Source organism: Phalaenopsis equestris, unplaced genomic scaffold (assembly GCF_001263595.1).
Source record: "Phalaenopsis equestris unplaced genomic scaffold, ASM126359v1 Scaffold000228, whole genome shotgun sequence".
NCBI lineage: Eukaryota > Viridiplantae > Streptophyta > Magnoliopsida > Asparagales > Orchidaceae > Phalaenopsis > Phalaenopsis equestris.
In genome coordinates, this window is record NW_018164670.1 from 252,417 (window position 1) to 262,292 (window position 9,876).

Sequence of the window (9,876 nt, forward strand, 5' to 3'; positions counted from 1 at the left end):
AACAGAATTCATATACTTATAATTGATTCATGATGATGAGAAAAATATTTTCATATCAAGTGTTTTTCTTTTAAATGGAGGTGAGTACCATGATCAGAAATTCAGAAATTTCTATGATATAGAGGGAGTCAAGAATGAATTCATTATCCCAAGGACACCGCGACAATGGTGTGATTGAGCGCATGAATAGAACAATCAATGAGAGTGATAGGAGCATGTGGTTGCATGCAACTTTGTCGAAACAGTTTTGGGTTGAAGCAATTAACACAGTTAAACTGATTTACATAGTGCGTAGTATCCTACTTGCGTAGTATCCTAATATATATATAAATTTAAAAGTTAAATTCTTATTTTCTCAAAGATCAAGTTTTCGGTTCTGTTGCAAAGTAAGAAAAAATAAGTGAAAAATATCATCAAAGACATTGTTATACTGTTGCATATAAACAGTCGGGATCAGTTATTAAGGTCAAATGATACCAGCGTCAGTTACAAATATGGAAATGTGTAACAATTCATTAATCACTTATAATATTCCTATTTAATGAGGGATAAACATGTAATTTACTAGACCTCTCTTATAACCTATAATTAGGGGAAATTTCTTCAAAAAATATTGTTGAATCTATTTCAAAAGAGCTTGTGTTAGTGTGTCTTCTATTCTCTCTACTCTCTTTATTCCTCTCATCCATCCAGACCTCTATCCCTTAGGCGTGAACTGAAGGACGGTTTGGGATTCAACATACTTTATTTATTCATACTAATTAAACGAGCTAATAATTCTAGTGAGCACAAAATTTTTTACATAAAATTAAAATTTGAGTGGCATTTTAATTTCTTATATAAAGCTAGCATACGAGTTAATATAAAATTTTGAATAAATACTTAATTTTTCAAGTAAAGTTTTTAACAAATAATATTATAAATCCAAATAAATAAACATTTGAATGAATTTTAAATTAGTATCCAACTAATTTATATCAAGTGAATAAAATATTATAAAAGTTACAAACAAATTTCATGCAATCAAATAACCTAAAATTGTACACATTAGTTCATTGAAATAAAAAAAGAAGAAATTACATTATATTTATGTGCATATTGATATATAATAAAAGACAATGTTATTAATAAAATTTCATTTAAATAATATATCATATAAATATAGAGCATTTTAAAAAATAGTTCTTAAATAGCAAACGAGCTTATTCATGAAAATTAATAAATGATTTGGGTTATGTTCAAATTTAATTTATTTAGCTTTCAAGTTATAAAAAAATTTCAAATTTGTTAAATTATCAATTTAAACGAACCTAATTGAGTATTAATCGAGCCATGTTAGAGTTGTTCATAAAGTACATTGGTTCATTTACAGCTCAATCCACCATGTGCCACATGACATCACTGCAGAAGCATCTGCCCAAATCAAAAGAAATATCGGTTGATTTTTACAGCCAGTTATATTTGAATGTTCAGCTATAATTTAGCGGCTGAAATTCCACAAATGCCCTTGTTGTTTTTTTTGTAGAATCTCCTAACTTTAACACCCAGATCCTCACCAATTCGCTACTCTAGAATTGCTCTCCGTAGACTAGAACAAGTCTTCCACTTTAAAGATATCTCTTTCACGACCAGTGGAACTTCCCTTCCTTCCTCTCCAAAAGCTCTCTGTAAAACTCGACTCTAAAAACTCCCTTTAAAACCCCTTATCGAAAGTTTTCAACTATTCATTAAATAACAATTAATATCTTCTGTTCAAATTGCCTCCAGTTTGCCTAAACGACGCTTCAAACAGGTGGATCAAACTGCTGTAACTATTCCCAATTCAGTACTGACACCTACGCGCCCAACTATTTTGGTGCCAGGGCCCTGGCCTTCACAACTAGGACCATAGCACCCAGGGACTCGCTCTTAGGCATCGGCTTCTCGGGTTGCATCGATTGGGGCTGCCGACTAAGCGCCCCAAATGTCTGGCGCTAAGACCTTTGCCAGTTATGTAGCCTATTGGTCCATTTCACCTCCTATTCGCTCCATGTCTCTTCCAATTCGATCCACCCCTAATAAATGTGTAGATCGCCTTTTTGGAAAGTATATATTTAATTTAATCTATATATATATATATATATATATATATCATATAATATGTAATTTTGGTCAAATAATATTTTAAATTGAAAATATGAGGCCAAATCGATCCCATATATGTCATAGTTTAAAAAAATGGGCACAACACCGCAAGCGATGTATCTATCCCGATGCATAGACACATTGCTTCCTAATGAGACTCGATTAAATAAACTAAAGAATTTATGACATCAATTTTGGTATGCAAAACCATTATGTTTACCAACAAATTTTCCCTATCTAATATGAAAAATTAGCTAGAGTTTATATTAAGCCGAGTTTTAAAATTTCCTATAAGAACAAGCCCTTATAGTTAAATACATCTTAAATGACCGAGGCCACTCAAGAAAACTCCAGGTTTAGATCAGAAAATATTGTCTTCAAGAATCTCAAGGTTGAACAAAGGAGTATCCAAATGGGAAAAGACCAAGTTTGGAACATCATATCCAGACGAGTGACCTCATATAGAGGTCACAATAATTAATTATCATAAAACTTATTTGGAAATTTATAAAAAGAATATATCTAAGATAGTAACATACTTAGAAGTAAGCTCTTAATAATTCTAAATAGTTTTTAGTTAACTTAAGGCTTGCCCTCTTTTGAAACAGCACAGGTAAATCAAAATAATTATGAACAATCCCAATTTAGTAAACAACTTGAAATCTACAATAATTTTTATTATGTAGAAAAGAAGAGCATATATTTATCTTGAATGAACTAAAAGAACATTTCAATATATAACATGTTGTGTCTATGAAGTGCAATAACGATATGACAACTAGTATTCATAGTGGACATATATCGAGCAATAATCTAAATAGTTATTTTAACATCGAAGAACATATTTTTTTTAATGGGACTAGAAGAATATCCCAACATGTCACATTTTATATTTATCAAGTATGCTAGTATTATGAAATTTAATATCCATAGTAGGCATATATTGAGCATAAATACAAGTAGCTATTTTAACCACAAAAAAAAAAAAACTAGAAATAAAATTACACAAGACAACAACAACAACAACAAAGCCTTAATCCCACTACGTGGGGTCGGCTACATGATGAATCCTTTCTCCATTGCGTCCGATTTAGTGTCATATTTTCATTTAGTTCTAGTAAATTAAGATCATTTTTAATACAATAAGCCCAAGTCTTCCTAGGTCTACCTCTGCCTTTCTTAACACTAGTCGAATTTAAAACATCTACTCTCCTAATCGGATCATCTAATGGTCGACGTTTAATATGACCAAACCATCTAAGACGACTTTCTCTAATTTTGTCTGTCACAAGAGCTACACCAACCCTATCACGAATATATTCATTCTGCATTTTGTCTCTAAGTGTAAAGCCACTCATCCACCTAATCATTCTCGTCTCGGCAACACAATATAAAATAATAATTCATTACCTTAAAAATTTTATATTTGTTTTATTATTGCCATCATAACTTTATATCTAATTATACCTCCACTTATTATTTCTGTTTTAGTACATATCTTTACTTTTATTTGCACATCCACCTATTCACATATATTCAGACATATTAATGCATAAATGAATAATTATATAAGTGTACAAGCCCATAGCTATAAAGATTAGCACGTACAACTAATAATAGAACTTGCTGGGTAAATGAGTATGCACAAAATAATGGTCACAATTATAAAATCATTTGTATGCAATATCTGAATAATATTTTTAAGCTTTTCTTATTTTATGGCAAACTATTTCAGCTTCTCTATACTTTCTAAAATACTCAAAATGCTGTACAATATAACATGTCTTGAAAAACCTAATCTTTCTTGTGTTAGGACAGTCCAACACAGCATAATCTATAACATTTGTTATATATATAGAAGAACTATTTTTGACGAATGAGCGAAAAATAGAACGAGAAAATTCACACTAAAAAATAGTAACACAGTGGAACACACACAGATTTACGTGATTTGACAAATTGCCTATATCCAGATTTATGTGATTTGACAAATTGCCTATATCCACGGAGTTGCAGGGGATTTTATTAGCTTGAGGAATTACACCCGTCGATCATCTAGATGATTACCAAAATCTTTCTCGCACTTCTGTTCTCTTCTCTCTCTACACTGAGATACATCGAAGAGGATAAACGTACAAGAGAAATAAACTCAATTTTTCTTCTGCCACAAGCCACTAAGAAAAAGCCAGGGGAGAACAATCTTCTTCTTCTTTTTTCTTCTTCCTTCTACTGCAAGAAACTACTGCTTTCACTTCTCTGCCTCTGTCCCGAGGAAGCCCGAAGAAGAACACAAAAATTCTTCTTCTTTTTTCTTCTTCTTTCTACTGCAAGAAACTACTGCTTTCACTTCTCTTCCTTTGTCCCGAGGAAGCCCGAAGAAGAACACAAAAAATGTCGTGCAAAATCAGAAGGAGACCCATGCGATTTCTTCTTATTCCTTCTGCCGCGAGCCAACGCCAAAAACCTCCAAAAAAGAAGCCTTGGAGAGCGATACTCCTCTCGTTCGAACCACACGCACCGCACACCTCAGAACTGCTGTCTGTTTTCGACTTAAAGGAGAGCAGAGGGTGGCATCATTTCGCGAATGATAGGCGGGAGCAGTTCTCTGTTCGCAGAAATGGGAGGCGCGATGATTCTCGAACGGGGGCAGTAGTCGGGTTGGGCGTTCTTTGAACCGGGCTCCACACAACACAGAAAGGAGCGGATGAGAAAAAAAGAAAACCTCTAGTAGATCGCGTCCCTTGACGTAATTTTTTTTTTGGGTTTGTAATATTATATACAATTTTAAAATAAAACATAAGAGAATATAATGGTAAATTAATAAATTATATTAAATTAAAAAGAAAATTAAGTAATTTCTCTCGTATTATGAAATATAGGACTAAGAAATTATGAAAAATTAATAAATAAACATTGCATTTTATCTATAATATACTAATGAAAAAAAAAGGTAATAAATAGGAAACCAGACTATTCTAAAAAGCCAGCTTCTTCATGGAACTACATATTCCTTAACAAAGATAAATCAAATAAGATTTTTTTTTTTAAATGTTTTCTTACTTATGATGCTAAGAAAATATGTAAAAATATACTTAAAATAAGATTGTGAATTCTACAATGTGGTGAAAATGATTTATGAATGAAACATCAAACCCTCCAAACAAATTAACTAAATATAATAAGATCAATTTTCATAACTAGAGAATTTTGTTTAAAAAAATTGAAAATATCAAGTCGTTAAATGTGCACCTACACACTGTAGAATTAGTAGTTATACAATGGCTGATGGTGGTAATAATTGGAGGTCACAGGGAATATATTGATTCTTGATACGCCGCCAACAAATTTCCATCAGCCATCTCAGTGCAATTTTTTGAACAGGAAACATTCAAACTTCGATTAAGAGTCATCCAGAGCTCCAATTTCAGTGAACTTATAGTCAAATTGATCGGCTTGATAAGACGGACCTCATGATATGAAAGTTAGTCCAATCCGAGTCAAATCAAGCCCAAATCAAGTCATTAAACCACTATTAGAGGATTTCCGGAAGCGTTTGAAAGGTCAAACGAGTGTTGAATCTAGTGAGTTTATAGTTGAATCGAGCGTGTCGAGAAGACGAATCCAAAGAGCCCAAGATTGCTCAATTCTGACATCGTTAAGGCACTCAAATGTCCATCAAACGTCATCTGACAAAGGGAAGCTCTCCGGACCATTCGATCCAAATGGTTTGTATTCCAACATTAATTGCACCCAAAACACTATAAATAGAGTTTTACCCCTCATATGAAGAAGGGGCTGAAGAGAGAGCTTGAGACTTTGAGAAGGAGCTCAAGTCCAGATCATCCTCGCCATCGTCGATCGCCGTCAACTACCATTGACCGTCGACAACCACCGTCAACATATGTCGACCACCGTCGGACACTGTTGACGCTGCCAGTCACCGCTGACCTCCGTCGACCACCACCGTCCGTCGTCTGCCACCACCTCTACCGACCATTGCCGACCGTCATCGATTGTCATCAACTACAGTCGATCACTGCCGACCTCCGTCAACCACCGCTTACTAGACGTCATCAGTCGACATTGTAACGTGAAAAACTAGTTACCCTTTCCCGCCTGTGGAACAATGGACATCTGTAATCATCAACTTATAGTGGATTTTTACAACTGGGTCAGACTCCGTGGTTTTTCCTTTTTACGGGTTTTCCACGTAAAAACTTATGGTGTTATCACAGTTTGATTCATTTTCATCTGAGTGTGTGCTGAATTCTCATGCAACGCTAAGACGGTAATCCATTACTCTACCGCCGCGAATTTTCTAGCACACATCAATTCTAATACATAATTAGTTAGAAAGTTAAAACCAAGGAGGGATTAAATTTGGGTCAATAATTTTTTATGTGCAGTGATAATAATATGTCACAAAAAAAAATTACTTGATCAAGCACAAATTTCAATGTACTTTAGATAAAATAAATGTCTTTCACATTCAATTTCATGATTGTCTGATATTCAATTCCGAAAAAATTTATAATCGTTATGAACGTCAAAATCAGATAAATCTAATGACACTAAAGTCAATTTTGTCTAAGTATAAATATGCCTAAATCAAGCACACTCATATATGAAGAACTTGAACTATAGTTAAAAATTTTTAAGTATTAGTCGAAGGGGTAGTCAAACTAACTATTTCAATAAGAGAAATCCAACAAATCTATGATCTTTCAATTCTAAGGTTATTTATGCCCTTGAAGACTAAAAAAAAACAATCAATAAATAAATGAATCAGCAAAGATCATTCGATGAATTGTTTTAAAATTTTGGCTAAATTTATCTGGATGACATTCTCAAATATCTATAAACAGCATCCCATGCTCCAAGCGAGAAAGTGGAGAGAGAGTTTAAAGAGTAAAAAATTTTAGAGGTATGTTTGTCTTCTACCACCAACGATCACTAGTTGTTGCCACCAACTAGTTGTCTTCATTTAACAATGCTACCTATCACTCAATCTTCATCATCTAATCATTTTCATTGTCATTCCCGATCTATAACCCTATTCTAATTATAGGAAATTAAGCTTTGCGCATATCACATTATAAGCAACACTTTTACATAAATGGTGCATTTAGAATGAGAAAATATTGCATCAGGACTCCGCACGGAGAGTTAGGTGCGGAGTCCAATGAAATCACACCACGTGACAGTGACAAAAAAATAAAATAAAATATGTCCAGTAACACAAGAGAATATTCCTCTCGTGTTATTGTGTGTTATTCAAGTATTATTGTGTGTTATTCAAGTGTTGTTGATGTGTTATTGTGTTATTATAACACCGGTAATATTTTCAGAACACAATAACACCTGAATAATACAGAATAACACGGGAGGAATATTCCCCTGTGTTACGTGAATTCATTGAACTCCGCACCGAACTCTACGTGCGGAGCACTGATACAATATTTTTTTTTCTTTTAGAATTAGCTCAAATACAATAAAACTAAATACAGTGAAAACAACATGCACTGAAATTTCACACTTTTTTTTCTTCCACCAAAACGAACGGCTAGATTAGATGTGAATTAATATAACATATTTGTACAATGGAAGCATAAAATCCTTGTGCTCGATTCCGATTTGAAAAACAAAATAACTATTCATTGAATGATGTCACCTGAAAACAGAACTTAATAAAGAAAAAAAAAGCAGTCCATCTTAGATTCGAGAGCATGGAAGCGTTCTTAATGCTGACATACGCATTTATATAAAAGAAATTATCTCTACCACTTATTTTAATAAAAGTTAAGAGTTTTCAAATATAAATTTAACAAACGACTTAGATTCTTATGATTTTCTTATGCTTTTAAGTAGGCAGATATGTAAAAGTATTCATGAGCTATCATTGCGAGGATCACAACATGTACAGAAACCAACAAAAAGACATAAAGAAATAAGCATAGATTGAAGGCGCATGCGAAGCACACTTGACTCTGATTAAGCCTCTCCTAATTAAATCTTAAACATGATTGGCTTTTGCTCATGGTTGATGATTGTTACGACGAAAGCTGGCAGAATATATGATACCCAGAATTCTGACTTTGAATGACATATTTGGAGATCAATATAATAATAATAATAACATGTTAAGTAGCCAGTAAATTACAGGAATTGTGCATCTCATGAAATTAATTAAGCAATAAGCAAATCTGAATTGATAAGATTGCATCTGAACAATCTCTGTTTATCCTTTTATCTTCGTCTCAGTGCTTTCTATGTGTGGAAGGAAAAGGAATTTATTTGGATGGATAACGAAGCTACTCTCTGTAATAAAAATAAATAATAGTAAAATTTACATACATGCCACTCAATGGTTATGTGTTTACACACCTAAGTGCTAAACTTCAATTTTTTTTTACTTTGTGTGTGTTTCGCCTTTTTAAAATTGAAGTGGTGGTATTTTTTTATGTGATATGAAAGATTTGGGTGTTACAAATATAAAAAGCGAAGGTTAGCTCTTACATATGTAAATACATGAGAATTGGTTGGTATGTATGCAAATGTCCCAAAATATAAAATTAAACGATGATTAAGCATAAATAGTAATGATAAATATAAATAAAAAATGTGTCATCAATCATAAAGAGATATCACGGATAGCAAGATAAGTGACATGGCCTAGAGCAGCCCACCAAGCACGACCTAGGACCACACGATCTGCTGGCAATCCACGAGCATTAGAAGGATTGTGCATCTTGGGAGCATGAAAGGCGTACCACCCCTAAAAAATCCATCGGACCGGACCTACCTAGACTAATAAGTCGCCTTCCAACCCAGATAAGCAGAGAGAGTAAAGACATATCTCACAGTGTCAGAGTGGAGGGGAAGGCCTGAATCCTCCACAAATAGCCACCCTGGCAGACACCAAGGCATGAATCCTCCACAAATAGCCACCCTGGCAGACACCAATTGCTCAATAGCCGCCTGACCTAGCAGTCGTCTAGCCATACTCATCAGCCCCACAGGCCATATTTATATATGGACTAAAATATCTCTGTCGTACCTACATGCTTTAGGGGTATAATATGTAATTAAATAATGATCGATTCCTATAAATAGGGGGGGTCCATATCATGAATAAATGTTACCCAAAATTATTTTTCATTACCGTGCTATTGCTCTCCTCTCTTTCTCTCTCCATCCTTCAACGCACTATTCCTTAAGCAGGTCTCCCGGACAGATTTGGATTTAACATTCTAAAATGTATGGTGAGTGTGGAACTATGTCGTCAATAAGAAGAGGAGCACAACAATTACAACGAGAGAGGAGCAGCCAATAAGCAATAGTCAATGTGGATCCCCCATGGGATGGCATCGAAGAACGCATGCAGAAAGGAATGCAAGAGATGAGAACTCAGATTATAGAGCAGGTGTCAGGTCAAATCGTCGAAGTCTTGAGGGCCGTTATAACCCTGGTAGAAAATCAAACCCCACAAAAGCAGAACTAGCCACAGGAGGTGGCGCTAGCACACAACGATAGAAGAGTGAACCACTATACTGAGGGGGTTGGTGATTCGCAGTATCAAGACAGTGTAAGATCCGCAAAGGTGGAATGGCGACCCATAGAGCATATTGAGGTGCTACACCAGCCAGAGAATGCTTTCTCCCTCCAAATCTCTAGAGCGGACCCCCTAGAAAAATTCAAACTACCTGCATTAGAAGTTTACAGATGACAATCAGACCACAACAACCATATCTC